Here is a 15,551-nt window from a genome sequence, read left to right on the forward strand (position 1 = left end):
CAGCCTTTGAAGTCCAACCTAAGCATTCTTAGATGATGAGTGAGGGTCTGCCTTCCCCAGCACCAGCCACTTAGTCAGGCTTGTGGCTGGTCTAACAAACTGGAACCTGGAATTCTGAGAAAACGAAACCAAACAGTTGTACTCCGGGGTTAACACAGAGTAACTTCCACCTGCTGTGTGAGTTGGTGATCCTTTCTCTTGCTGTTGGAGAACCCCAGTGAAAACTTCAGTGAAATGAGAGAGCACGGAGCCTGCCAGTCGCCCGCCCTGCACACACACACACACAAACACATTTAACTTCCCACTTGCAGTGTGACCTGCCCTCCAGTGTGACTTATCAGCTGTTTGGCTTTTGTCACTAAAGGAAAACAAATTGTGGAATGTCCTGCTCTGCATGCTTATGAGATGGCCGAGCTAACTTAGGGGTTATGAGGTGGTTTGCAAGTGAGGAGAATAATGATCTTCAGTTTCTGACCTCCTGGCACGGTGGCGGGCGGTATTTATCAGGAGGTACATGTGACTGGTTAAGACTCAGAGCCCCAGCCTGAAGGAAACAGCTGCTCTCGGCGTGCTCCGGCACTTGGCAGCTGGACAGGCAGAGTGCTGATGTGAAAAATACCACCATGACAAAACCACCCCAGTAAGTAACTGGAGAGCTTTCCTCTCTCTCTCTCTCTTTCATTCTCTCTCCGTGTGTGTGTGTGTGTGTGTGTGTGTGTGTGTGTTGCAAGCCACCAAAAACTTATTATTTTTATTGTGGTTTCCCTCTGGCACGATAGGAGGAGATATTTTATTTGTACCTGTTAACAGCCATTGGTGTTTTCACAGCCCTTTTTTAGAACTTGTTATTTTCGACAATGGTGTTTTGTAACTTTGAGGATGAACGGGGCATGTGGCTTCACTCCTGTCTAGGAAACAGCGAGTTTGTTTCCCAGTGTTCAGGATTTTTCTGGTCCATGGTGTTTAGGTTCAAAGCCGAGATTCAGGTTATGAAGTAGAGACTTCATTGAAGTGAGTTGATGACTAGATTTGATTTTAATCTGTTTCTACCACTGAAACCTGAAAACATACTTGTTTAAAATAACTTGTGAATTTGTGGTATGGCTGACTTGGCTTTTCCTATGCAATTTTTGAGAATATCTCATTTAACTGTGTAGAACTGTCTGCAGTATAGAAGACTGACACAATAATATTTAGATTCACATTAGAAATCATATTTAGATTTCTTGCATGGTTTCCAACTAATTGAAAGCTGTATTTTATAGCTACTTTCCCCACCCACCACCCCCCAACAAGCTAATTCACCTTCATTGCTTTAAAATGTTCAGTTGCCCCTGGTCTTCCTTATTTTAGTGTTTTCGTGATGCTCGAGCTGTTTCTTCCTTGTTTATGACCTGGCTGGGAAAGTGCTGCCTGTGGCTGGTGATTAACTCTGGGAGGCCTGGCATCCAAATTACGGAGAGGACCGGCTCTTTCTCAGGTTCATTCAGCAGTAATGGCGCTTGCTCTTGGGAGAGCAGCAAAGCAGGCACCATGCTGGAACTGAGCTGTTGTTCAGTGACTCCAGGCAGAATGCTTCAGAGGAAAGGCAAAAGGGGAAAAGAGAGCGGACAGAGCTCTAAACTGAGGACGTAAACCTCTGAAAGTGACAGGTCTTTGAATCAGAGGCTGCAGGGAGATAACCAAACAGGTTCCTGTTTCTGGAGATTGCATGGACCTTGAGGAGGGTGGGCAGAGAGGGGCTGTTTTTATTTGAAGTCTCACCAAATAGTTGTTTTGCTTGTGATAAGCCTAGGACAACCTGGAGTGCGCTTGTTTCCTCGTGTGACAAATGGATTCTCAAACAGGCTCAAGTTATACGATTTTCTTTCACCCTCTGCCCCCTGCCATGAGGGAACACTATTCTCTCCCCACCTTTACCACCCCTTGTTGTTTGTGGAGAATGGATTAAAATTGACCCAGGGCACGCCACTTCTGTGGTCGAGTTTCCCTCAACACAGTGGGTCTTAGGTACCACACCAACCAATGTTCTCTGATGGAAGCACTTTCAGATGCCCTGTCTAAACAAATGGCTAGCCTGACATTGAGAAGTTCTCCACCTTCTTTTCCTTAAAATGTAGAAGAATCCACAAAACCTAGAGTGGCCAATGAGGAAAAATAGTCCCAGCTTCTTCTCTGTTCCTCGGTATGGGGCATTTGTGTGAGGTCCTTGGGTCAGCCGGTGGCCATGTGGTCTGTGACTTCCCTGTCTGACTGCTGGGGGAGGGGGGTCCTCCTGAGTCATTCTTTAGGGGGTTTGTTCCTGGTATAGTTTCATTTTTTCCACAGGTTGATAGTGGAAGAGAACCCTCTGGTGAAATTGTGTCTCTGGAATCATCGAGCCTCCCATAACAAAATGGAAGGTCTAAAAGGGAGCAGTTGAATCATCCAACTGCTATATTTTTGAGAGCCAACAGACTTTTGAAAAACCCATGATACCCCGACTTTTAAAAATATTAATGGCAAAATAATAAAAAATAATGATTTTACTTGCAAATAGCAGCACATCCATTGACTCAAAGACTTTTTGACCTGGATAGGAATGACAGAATGTGCAATTTAACTCTTTCTTTTTTTTTTTTTGAGACGGAGTCTTGCTCTGTCACCCAGGCTGGAGTGCAGTGGCCGGATCTCCGCTCACTGCAAGCTCCGCCTCCCGGGTTCACGCCATTCTCCTGCCTCAGCCTCTCGAGCAGCTGGGACTACAGGCGCCCGCCACCACGCCCGGCTCGTTTTTTGTATTTTTTAGTAGAGACGGGGTTTCACCGGGTTAGCCAGGATGGTCTCGATCTCCTGACCTCCTGATCCGCCCGTCTCGGCCTCCCAAAGTGCTGGGATTACAGGCTTGAGCCACTGCGCCCGGCCAACTCTTTCATTTCAAAGATAAGGAAACTGTAGCAAATTTATTGAAGTCACAGTGCAGAGCCAGAAGAGAGAGCTCAAGGCTTCTACGACTATTACCATCATAATTTTAATGCTAATAACAATCCCTTATGTTTATTGTGCACCTACTATGCCAAATGATGTGCTCAACAAGTGTATTTATTTTCATAGTCTCCTCACAATAACTCTATGTGCTATATATTATTATTCCAGTTTTATAGATAGGAAACCGAGGTTCAGAAACCCCTTAGTTACTTGACCATACGTAACACAGACAGGAGGGACACCTGGATCTGACTGCAGAACCTGTACACATTAAAAAGTAAAAGTGGAATCCCACACATTTAAATTTAAAAACTCATAACATGCAAATGAGAGTATTTCCAGCACAATATGATTACACACAAATGTATGTTATGGCCTCTTCGAGTTCTCCATGACAGGAAGGGCTAGGTTTCCCCCTGGGACAGTCCAAGCCCAAGCTCTATAGGACTGTCTATAGGACAGTCCAAGCCCAGGCTCAAAACATGGCTGGTGGCATGTTTTTCTCTTTGAAAATAGTTCAGTGACAGTCCTGATGTTGGTAAGAACAGCAACTGGGAACTTTGTTATTAACCTCCAGCACACGGCTCCCATGCCCCTTCTGGCCTTTCCCTCCATTTTTCCTGTCACTCCTTCCCTTTGGAGGACAGCCACTCCGCCCATGCCCCACCCTAAATGGCTGGCTTAGTGTTGATAAAGCTATTATCAGACCCGTTCCCTGTGCTCAGCCTGGAAGGTTGGTTGTCTGAGTAGGTCGTTGATGAATACAAACTATGCACTCTGCCACTCTGCTCTGTTTTTCTGAGCTGTGGGTGTAGGGGGTGGGTCACAGGGCAGGGGACTAGCTGGCAGGGGGGAGGGAGGAGAGGTGTGCTCTTCTCCGCTGCCTGCACCTGCCATTACCCTGAGTCACACTTCTCCGCACACCAGTTGCATAGCTAAAACTCTGGCGGTCTCTTGGGTGGGCCACGAACCTGTGGATTTTCTGGGTCATCAGACATGCAGAGCCCTTAAGAAACCTACCTCCTCCTGAATCCTTTTAAAAATGTCGCTTGCTGCCCACATTCCTCCACTTTAGTTTAAGTGTCAAAATTAGGGTTGGAGATAACGGGAAAGAGCACCAGGTAGTGCATAATCAGCAGGGGACCTTCGATTAATCAGGAGGAAAATCAAGCAAGTATGCCATGTGTGAATACCTCTGAGAAAGTTATCAATGTTGCTGCAAGGTCGTTCTGACAAGATTGCACATTTTGAAGATCAAGCTATTTATAGCATGAAAGAGGAATTTTTAATCTTTAATCCCACCTGCCTGCTGCCTCTAAAACTAAGCCCAACTCAGTAGTAGTCAGCGATGTGGTTTGCTAGGCCACAACCCCTGGGAATTGCCTCCAGTCCTTGCTAGGAATTCCTCACTTCCATAGAAATTGGCATTGTATAGGGGTGTCGTATGGGTACACGTGAAGTGGACTCAGAATCACGACAGAGAACACAAGCCATACTCTGGAGCTCATTTGAAAGAAAATAAAATGCTTGATGTGTTTTGGGGGGCCTTTCACGATAAGGAAACAAATTCTGGGATACCATGCCTATTTTATTTCTTCATTTTTGCCTGATTGTGTGTTTCAAAGACATCTGCTTCCAAAAAATTAATTTTCTTGAATTTTCCTTTCCTTTGATATTGATTTCTCACTAACAGTCCCTGGAGTTAACAGATCCAGTGTCATGTTCCCACTGCTCTATGGGATTTGAAGTCTTTGGATTTTTTTTGCTGTTTCAAGTGATTATTATAGCCTCAGAGTCTGTAGTGTGTAGAGTCACTGTGCTTTGATCTTTGAACGCATCTTTGGTATTGAGAAGATGAACCCCTGCATTATATATACTGGCATAAGGCACTTTCTTGCACCTTGACATAATCCCATGAAAGAGGGAGGGTATCATCACCATTGGTTTCCAAGAGGAAACAGAGGACGAGAGAAAATGAGTGACTTGTCTATGGTCATGGGAAAAGTAACTGTCAGAGCTCAACTATATCTCCTGTCTCCTGACTCCAAGTGCCAGGCTTTTTCTGTTAGTTATGCCGTCTTTCAGAGAAAGACCAATTTCAACTATTTCATGACCATGCACTTACATAATCTGTGGAGTTATCTTTGGTGATAAAAAGTTGTGTAATTTGTATTCTCTTCTGATAGGCAAAGAGTGAATGGATGACCGATTTGCGACATGCCACTCATGATATTTCCAAAGCCTATGGACATTTGACTTTGGAAACAGGGTCAGCTTAGTCTGCAGACACAGTATTTGCTTATGGTAATTTTTTTTGTTTGTTTTTTTCAGACGGAGTCCCACTCTGTCGCCCAGGCTAGAGGGCAGTGGGACGATCTTGGCTCACTGCAGGTATATTAAGGGTGACACTTCCCCAATCAGTGTCTGAGCCCGCCCTTCAGGTAGGGATATGACATAGAGGCAGCCTATTTGGCAAAGTGAACATCCAGAAAAGATGGTTGAAGTCCCCCAGGGGATTTCTGAACCATAACGAGCCTGTTAAACTATGACCTCAGGTGATCCACCCGCCTTGGCTTCCCAAAGTGCTGGGATTATAGGCGTGAGCCACTGTGCCTGGCTAGCTTAGGGTACTATTTTTAAAGGAACTTAGTGATCATTTTTTTCTGTCTTGAAGACTCATGTGGTCAAGTTGGAGTTATACCAACTATGGCATGATGTAACATTCAGCTTTGAGAGACAATTTGGTTGTTTCCTGTGATATGAAAACTGCAGTCTGCTCTTCAGTGTGCACACTCCTTGTCCAACAAAACCATCAGCATTCTTGAAAGTTCTGCCTGGGTACAGCACCTTTATTCCTGTGGAGGTATAATACACTCTAAACACCATGAATAGTGTCCATTGTGATCATTTTCCTCTGCATGATTATCTGCCCACAACTGAGAGAGTCTTAAGTTGCTTAAATAATGGAGATGCTTCACTATCTGTCAGTTTCCCAATATGGCCATTCAGTTCATTGTATGACAGGATCATCAGAATGTTGGCAAGGTCATGAAAATGGCAGTGCATGTTGCCTGATGATTTTACAGTGCATGTTGTAATGGCCAGGGCCTAGAGGTAGGGGAAAAACATGTGGACAGCTTTGTGACAAGAGTCTCTATTATAGAGTTTCTTTCTAAAGTAACTTTTTCTGAGTACGAATGTGAAAGGTAGCCTTCTTTGAATTAAAAAATATCCTGAAAAACGTTTAATGTCTGAGCTGACTCAAAGAGCATTTTTCTTTAGTGATTACGGTAATAATCAGAATTTTCTTCACCTTTCAAGAGGATAAAAGGGAACGACTATGATTTAAAAAAAAAAAAGAATATGAAATAGTAAGTTGGAAGTATACTTTCCTGGATTATAGTCTGTAGAATGTGGGGTAATAGAAACCTTGATGCCCCTATTGTAAATGGGGAATTCAACTCAATGTATAAATGATTCCTGTGGTTGTAGATATCCCATCTTTTAAGTTTCTATTTGAATAGATTGGTAATTTTATTTTCTGAAGTCTTCTCTATTTGTCAAATGTTGCCTTATCTTTGTTGGTTTAGGTGGTTTGATCTCCACCCCACAGGAGGTTCTAAGCCCCTTGGAAAGATCATTATGCCATTGATTTGCTAAAGTATTGTAAGTGTTCTCAGAGTTTCAACTCTTAATATGTTGCAAGTGCAACTTTGACAGAAAACTAGTAATGTGGGGAAAATAATATGGAAAAAAATTAAATTCATATCTAATCCCAGAAGCATGTTTTAGCCACTATTTATTTATTTATTTTTATTTTTTGAGACAGATTCTCACTCTGTCACCCAGGCAGGATTGCAGTGGCACAATCTTAGCTCACTGCCACCTCCATCTCCCAGGTTCAAGCGATTCTCCTGCCTCAGCCTCCTGAGTAGCTGCGACTATAGGCACGTACCACCACGCCTGGCTAATTTTTGTATTTTTAGTAGAGACGGGGTTTTGCCATGTTGACCAGGCTGGTCTTGAATTCCTGACCTCAAGTGATCCACCTGCCTCGGCCTCCCAAAGTGCTGGGATTACAGGTGTGAGCCACTGTGCCCGGCCTAGTCACTACTTTTCTGTTGTTGAATCATTTCAAAAATCACAGACCACTGCATTTGATTGTGTGTATGCAGTTTTAATTGCTTGTCCTTTTCCCATCTGGGGTGTTTGTACTATGCTAGAGACCTTAATAGTTAATGAATTGACCAAAAGGAGTAGCGACAAGCTATGGGAGAACTCAGGCAAAGAGGTGATCAATCTGTGATGGAATCGGACTCCATTAAAAAAAAAAAAAAAAGAAAAAATTTGGCTTAGTCACTTCTCTGTTTTGTTTTGAGAAAGTAAAAATTTCCCCTCCATCCAGCAATTCAAATTTGGCTGAACCAAGTTTCCTTGGGTCTTTTACATAAATTAACTTTGGGAAGACACCAGGAGGAATTCTTTCCTAGGAACGTGCACAGGTGGGTTGGTTTTACAGAACTCCCTAGACCTAGAATGAAAGGAGTAAAGAAGAAATGTCCTTTTCTGGCCACACTCTAACAACTTGCTTGTGACTATCAGGGATGAATCTCTTGAAGTCTCAAGTTAGTATAGATTTCTGGAGCTCATAAACTACTCAAGAATTTTTAAACAGTTTTAAATAAGAATTGGGTGTAATCTCCATATTTGGTTCTGGAAAACTCATACCATGAGTTCAATTTGACTGAACTTTGAATTCTGCTCAGCTTTCAGTTCTGTTTTGTAAAAGTAGAAAGTATTCCATTTATGCATGGAATGCTTGCCGTTCAAAATCATCTGAGTTGACAGGATGTTTTAGAGATCATTATTTTTTTATGGCAAGGACAGTGCACAGTCTGAATGGTGGTGCTGGAGATTTCTCTGTAATCCGTTTCTCTCCCCAGTCACTCTTGATTCTGAAATGAATTTCTCTCTTTCTACTTTCCTTCTCTTGTAGGCATTTAAATTGTGTCTGCTATTGAGAGAGGAAATAAAGCAACATTTATTTTCACATCACTCAGAGGTAGACAGCATTAGCACTCTTGCAGAAGAGAAAAATAAATTTTAGAGAAGTCATATACTTTGTAGAAGGTCACAAGTCTGTGAGTAAAAGTCTAGTCCTAGTCTGCCTGGAAACAAAGTAGGTGCTTTTTTCATCCAATCACATTGTCTCTCACTATGTCTATGCTAAAGCTGATACCCTTGGCTCAGCTGGGTGCGGTGGCTCACGCCTATAATCCCAGCACTTTGGAAGGCTGAGGCGGGCAGATCACCTGAGGTTGGGAGTTTGAGACCAGGCTGACCAAAAAGGAGAAACCCCGTCTCTACTAAAAATACAAAATTAGCTGGATGTGGTGGTGCATGCCTATAATCCCAGCTACTAGGAGGCTGAGGCAGGAGAATCGCTTGAACCCGGGAGGCAGAGGTTGCGATGAGCTGAGATTGTGCCATTGCACTCTAGCCTGGGCAACAAGAGTGAAACTCCATCTCAAAACAATAACAACAACAACAACAACAAAACTCTATGAAAAGGGAAGCCATTCTGTGGAGTTGGGATTCTGCTGTCCTTGTCATGCAATTGATATTATGTCATGTCATGCCTATTACATACCCATTTCTATTAGAAGGATGCTGTAGGACAAAGAAATATCCCTGGACTCTGGATTTGTAATTGCACCCTGCAGTCTTTTTTTAGTTTCTACCCAGAACACATTCAGTTTTTATTAATTGAGGTGTTCTCTCAACTGTGCTGCTCTGTATCTTTGGCAGGGTGCTACTGCAGAGCTAAGCCTTTGGCAACACTCAAAAACCATTATACTATCTCAGATGTTGACAGGTGTGGAAAAGATCTTGACTGTTGGACTAGCTGATTCACTAGCAGTGACAGTTTGCTTTAAAATGTATTTGGTTTTTACGAGAAGTGACATAATATTGGCACCAAGAGGGACAATCATATTCATTCCCATGAAATGTTTCTTGGGGCCATGATTACAGATAGATAAAAGGGCCACGCAGACCTTGAAGCAGAACCAGTGTAAAACATCTCATGCATTTTAATTCTTTATGTTTTTAGAAGGAATATTGCTTTCAACCTCTCTTTGGAATTTGCGGGAACTTTGGTTGACTTAAGCCAATGATGGTGGATTTATTATGTAAGAATTGAAGGTTTGTCTTTTTCAGCTACAAAGATGACTGAGACATGTGTCATGCAATAAATTCTGCAACTATTTGGAATACCATCTCACATCTAACTTGTGGATGAGAGGCTAATATATTTGGGAAATTGTTTTGAGCTTTAATCACCAGTTTTAGAAATTTTCCTCAACCAAAACTTCAGGAATTACAGTCTAGTAGAATCCAGGATTTACATTTAGGTAACAAAAGTAAGGGACAAAATCCAGAATATATTTTCATACAAGATGATTCACTTGGTATTTCTTTTTTTTTTAAATTTTTTTTTTGAGAGACAGAATCTCACTCTGTCACCTAGTCTGGGGTATAGTGGCACAATCACTGCTACCTCCGCCTCCTAGTTCAAGTGATTCTCCTGCCTCCGCCTCCTGAGTAACTGGCATTACAGGTGCCCACCACCACACCCAGCTAATTTTTGTATTTTGTTTTAGTAGAGATGGGGTTTCGCCATGTTGGCCAGGCTGGTCTTGAACTCCTGACCTCCTGACCTCAAGTGATCTGCCTTCCTTAGCCTCCCAAAGTGTTGAGATTACAGGCGTGAGCCACTGCACCTGGCCTCACTTGGTATTTCTAAGCATATGCTTTTGTGCTGCATATTGCACAAACATGAAGAATACAGAATTTATCCCATAGGATTTTACTGTTTAGTTAAATAGATCAATATTTTTAAAAGGTTACAATAATCATCTGAAGCGTATCGGTATTTTCGAGAACTGTTTAGAGTTAAAAGAATTCTTTTAACTCTAAGAAAAAAATCTCTGAAGGCAATAAGGAGGACAGATCAGAGAAAGAAAAATACCAAAGACCAAAAGAAGACTCCAAAGATAGGTTTGAACCAAGACAATGATAATAGAGAGGATGGAAGAATTTTCAAAATGTTTAAAAGGTAAAGTTGATAGTTCTTGAGATTAATTGTATTTGGGTATGCAGAAAAGGAGGGAGTTAAAGAAGTTTTGGAGGTTTTAATCTGAATAATCAGCATATGAATATGCCATTAGCCTTATAGGGAAAGGATTCCTTGAAAAGCAGTTAGCCTGGTTCAGCATTATACAGAGACTATAGGAAACAAATCAAAAAATATCTTTCTACTACCCTCAAACAAAACTTTGAGATTTTCACCTGTAGTCCTAGCTACTTGGAAGGCTGAGGCAGGAGGGTTACTGGAGCTCAGAAGTTTGAAGCCAGTTTGGGTGACATAGTGAGACCCCATCTCAAGAAAACAACAGAACTTTGAGACTCAGAGCATTTAGAATAATTCTGATTGCTCCACCTTAAGAAAGCCATTAAAGCCAGCCATGGTGGCTCATCCTTGTAATTCTAGCACTTTGAGAGGCTGAAGCAGGAGGATCACTTGAGCTCCGGAATTTGAGAACAACCCGGGCAACACAGTTGCAGACAGCAGTACACTTCATTCCTAAACATTTTATCATGTATATGTGTATATTACCAACTATAGTTTGTTATTGCAGAATTTATACTTTACACAAGAGAGATGAAACTTATACATTTATTTTCTCAGTGGGAAAAGCCGTGATTCAAGAAAGATTAACACAATTCATGGCTGATTTTTACTCGATTGTTTATGAAAGCAAGAAACTGAGAACCTCTTGATTTTCAAAAGTTGTTGCCATACAGAGCAGCCACATTCTACTACAAAACAGCCTTTGAGTAACTATCAAGTATTGTCCTGGCAAAACACGTTCCTCTCAATAAATGTTAGTTGAATTTGAATGTAAAGAAAGTGACACCTAAAAATGCAAGCTTTTTGCCAGTAACTGACAGATTTTGTACTAGAACAAATTACTTCTAATAGTTTCTCATTGAGCATCACTCCTTACCTCTGACAACTCTGAATAGTAATAATGGAACACAGAAGATGCTTTATTAGTAAAAAGGTAATGCTCAAGCCTGTAAGCCCAGCACTTTGGGAGGCCAAGACGGGCGGATCACAAGGTCAGGAGATCGAGACCATCCTGGCTAACACGGTGAAACCCCGTCTCTACTAAAATACAAAAAATTAGCCGGGCGTGTTGGCGGGCGCCTGTAGTCCCAGCTACTCGGGAGGCTGAGGCAGGAGAATGGCATGAACCCAGGAGGCGGAGCTTGCAGTGAGCTGAGATCCGGCCACTGCACTCCAGCCTGGGCGACAGAGCGAGACTCCGTCTCAAAAAAAAAAAAAAAAGGTAATGCCTTCTATATCAAGTCATTGTGAGATTGCTCAAGGCTCAATAGGACCGAGGAGTTGGGCCGCTGGAAAGGAGGTAAAATGCTCTGACAAGAAAGAACTCTCTGTACACAATGGAAGAAAAAATGCCTGTGTTCACTTTACCCGCTGACTTCCTCCAGAAGAGGATTAAAGCAGCTTATGACAAAAAGCAAAAATAAAACACAACTGAAAATGATTAACACAGGAATAAAACAAGGGCCAAAATCCGCCAGTTAGTCAGGCGGAGGAATCCATTTGGATCTAGAAAGCTTTAAAATGTTCTCAATTATGTCGAATTCTGACATGTTAAATCTTGCTGATTGGTTCAAGAATTAAAAATCAAGTTGAAATGATGTCTAAAAGACATGTTCATTTAAATGTTTTTTGTTGATGAAGACATCGAGTATTCATATGGAAACTGAAAAACTCAGTCAAACAGCCAGGCATTTGCCTACACAAGAAACAGACATTCTGATACTAGAAAAGATTTTAGGGGTTTGATTGACTTTTTTTGGTTTCCATTTTGATGTTATGGCATCAGTCTATATCAGTGGTTCTCAACTGAGAGTGATTTTGCCTTCCAAAGGACATTTGGCAATGTCTTGGGACATTTTTGGTAGTCTCCACTGGGAGTGGCGGTGGAGTATTACCGGCATCTAGTGAGTAGGGACCAAGGATGCTGCTAAACATCCCAAAATGTTCATGACAGCCCTGCATGACAATGAATTATCCAACCAAATATGTCAATAGTCCCAAGGTTGAGAAATCCTGATCTATGTGAACAATTAAAAATATCACTCAAACACGCCTTCAAAGACACTTTAGATGAGTTACGACTCAAACACGCCTTCAAAGACACTTTAGATGAGTTACATGCAACATTTTTGCTTGTCTGCTGCTGAGCAGTAAGTGGCGGTGGCCTAATACACTTGCAGAAATACTGCTGCATTGGTGTCAGGGTGGAAATGAGATGTCAAATGGCCAGTCCTTCAGAATGAAAAGCCACGTTGAGTGGTTCACAACACAGGCTGACAGCACTCTTTGGTGTTCAAAAGATCAAATGTTGGCAGGCAAGGATACTGATATTTAGCCAAAAGGAAAATATTCAAAGCAATGGGGGACACATTGTTGTTTCTGTTTTTGTTTTTGTTTTTGTTTTGTTTTTGCAACATCTGGCTCTGTTACCCAGGCTGGAGTGCAGTGGTGCAATCTCAGCTTACTGTAACCTCTGCCTCCCAAGTATCTGGGACAACAGGCAGGCACCACCACACCTGACTGATTTTGGTTATCATTTGTAGAGAAGGGAGTTTCACAATGTTGGCCAGGCTGCTCTTGAACTTGTGAGCTCAAGCACTCCTCCTGCCTCAACCTCCCAAAGTGCTGGGATTACAGGTGTGAGACACTGCTCCCAGCTGACATATTGTTGATTAGGACAGAACAAAGGATCTTTAGGTCATAAGTCATGGGACAGTTGATCCTAGGACTTGGGAAGTTCATTTCTCTGTTTCTGGCTTTTTCCATCTTCAAAAACTCAGGAAAAGAGAACTGAAGGCATCAGAGCAGGCTGATTTGATGACTTGCTGCCAATCTGATGACTATATATCTCTGATTTATGAGATTCTTTCTCATATTCCCCTTACTATTAGCCATGTTTGTAACCACATTCTTTTTCTTCCTTCTCTCATACTGTAACTGGAACCCATCCACTTCCCTTTGGTTATCTTCTCTTCCTTCTGAGTTTTCAGCTTCCTCTGCTAGATTCTCCTCATCAGTGCATAGGTGTGCTTCAGTAACTCTCATCTTATAAAAATATCCGTTGCTTGCCACAACCTTTGCCAGCTTTTCTTCACTGCAATTCTAAACAAACTTGTTGAGCTCATATTCTACACATGTTATCTTTGTTTCTTTGCTTCTCATTTACTCTTGCACTCACACCAACCTAGCCTCTGCCCACAGTTCTATAAAACTACCTTTGTCAAGGTCACCAGTGACCTTCTTGTATTAAATTTTTAAAAAGGAGATAATTTCCCCTTCTCCTCTTATTTAACTTCGCAGTAGCATTCAACATGATTGACAGCTTCAGCTTCCATTCTATCCCTGGCCTCATGGCACAGCGTGCTTTTAAGTTTTCCTTCTCTTTCTCTGACAGGAGCTCCTCAAGATGCTTTGCTGCTTCTCCTCCCCTCTCTGACCTCTACATGTTGGAAAGCCCAAGGCTTAAGAGTGGGTCCTCTTGTCCTGCCTCTTCATACTTTCTTCCTGAGCAATCTGAACCATTGCCATGGCACTAAATGCTGCTCACCTGGTGATAACTCCCAATTGTAAATTCCATCTCAGATCTTTCCCTGGAGTTCCAATTTGTATATGTAACTGCAACTCAAGATTCACACATAGTTTCTCAACTGGCCTGTTTAGTTCACTGCTGATACCCAGGCCCTGGCATAATGTCTGGAAGGTAGAGACATATTTGTTTAGCCAATAAAGAATGATTTGGATAGATTTGGATACTGGGCCTAAAACAAACACATTTTTTTTTTCCTGTGACAAGGTAAGAGTTAGCTGCTTTTGTTGTCAGAGTTACACTTTTATTATATTAAAAGATAACACTTAGACTAGGCATGGTGGTTCATGCCTGTAATCCCAGAGCTTTGGGAGGCCGAGGCAGGTGGATTGCTTGAGGCCAGGAGCAACATGGGCAAACCTCATCTCTACTAAAACTACAAAAATTAACTGGGTGTGGTGGTGCATTGCCTATAGTCCCAGCTATTTGGGGGGCTGAGGCAGGAGACTCACTTGAACCTGGGAGGCAGAGGTTGCAGTGAGCCGAGATCGTGCCACTCCACTCCAGCCTGGGCAACAGAGCGAGACTGTGTCTCAAAAAAAAAATAAAAATAAAAAAAGTAACACTTAAGTGTCAGCCAGAACAAAAAGGAAACAAGATACTATTTAATAACTGCTTATTGGCTGATGGGTAGATTGATTAATCAGTTGGAAATGTATTAATACTTCATCTTTTTGTATTCCAACTTATTTATTCATAACATAGAAATAATGCTATTACTTGCCAAATCATTTTAAAGGACAAAGGTAATTGCTTTTTAATATCCTGTGGAGAAAGACACTAACTACATACAGAATTGCACACAAGATGGTGTAGAGATCGCATGTATTATCAATTTCCTTAGTCTGAGGACTGCATTGCATTTGCGTCTGAACTCCTGTTGTTTGTGAGCCAACAAAATATCAACAGTCCTGATCGTTATAAGTCTTATTTGAAAGCTACCATTGGATAGTGTTTTTGTGATGTGGCTAGAATTATATAATTGTTTATGCAGCCTCGCAGCCATCTCTCAGCTGCCCTGCACTGACAGGTGCCAGGTGAGGGTGGTGAACAGCACAGCACAGTAGCCCCTGGCTGAGGCCTAGGCTAGAGCACAACGGACTTTCTGGCATCTGGCCAAGGTGCTGAAGGGTAACGGGGGTGAAAAGTGGAGAAGGAGGCAACTTCATGGGCAGGAGTCAGGAGTAGTAGATCTCGAGCTGGACAGGATCATAGGTACTTCTGCGGAAGAGAAAACCTGTTTTCAGAATTGAATGTTCAGTCTGAGGTTACTCATGGAATCTTGGGAGGAGATGAAAACTTCAGTATCTTAAATTTTTATGACTCCAAATAGCTGATGGTGAGAATCAGGAGATGAAGTTATTTTTCCTCCCCTTTTGCATTGGGCAAGTCCATTTGCTTTAAGATAATAAAAAATGACATTGAGTGGTAGAACCTCAAGAATACTGATTTCCCTTTGTCTTCTTCAGAAATCCTCTGGCGCAATTGGCCTTTGTGTGTTTGAGTAGAGATTATGAAACTTTTATTACAGACCCCCTTCGAGCCCCCAAGGAAGGCTATGGGCCTTTACCCTAGAAAGAAGCCCATGGACACAAATACACAAAATTCTGTGTATGATTTCAGGGTTGTATAGATCTCCGATCCTTGGTTGGCAGCCTAGATGTGGACTGAATTTTGTACCCCCAGCATCCACATGTTAAAGCTCTAACCCCCAATGTGACTGTATTTGAAGAAGAGCCTATAAGGAGGTAATTACAGTTAAACAAAGTCAAAAGAGTGAGGCTGTAATCTCTGACAGGGCTGGTG

The 15,551-nt window shown here is 42.1% G+C and overlaps 1 protein-coding gene across 14 annotated transcripts in view; it reads left to right on the forward strand.

Moving 5' to 3' along the window:
* The first annotated feature begins 216 nt into the window (after positions 1-216).
* The window catches only part of RASGRP3 (RAS guanyl releasing protein 3), a 115,122-nt gene continuing 99,787 nt past the window's right edge, over positions 217-15,551 (forward strand). For 12 of the 14 annotated variants that reach the window (XM_023216368.3, XM_023216377.3, XM_023216366.3 and 9 more), the window contains exon 1: positions 217-640. The gene's annotated coding sequence lies outside the window, so the exon portion shown is untranslated. The remainder of the gene's footprint in view (positions 641-15,551) is intronic. The other 2 variants (XM_023216371.3, XM_023216372.3) reach the window with 2 other exon arrangements.

This window comes from Piliocolobus tephrosceles, chromosome 15 (genome assembly GCF_002776525.5).
Source record: "Piliocolobus tephrosceles isolate RC106 chromosome 15, ASM277652v3, whole genome shotgun sequence".
NCBI classification, from domain to species: Eukaryota; Metazoa; Chordata; class Mammalia; order Primates; family Cercopithecidae; genus Piliocolobus; species Piliocolobus tephrosceles.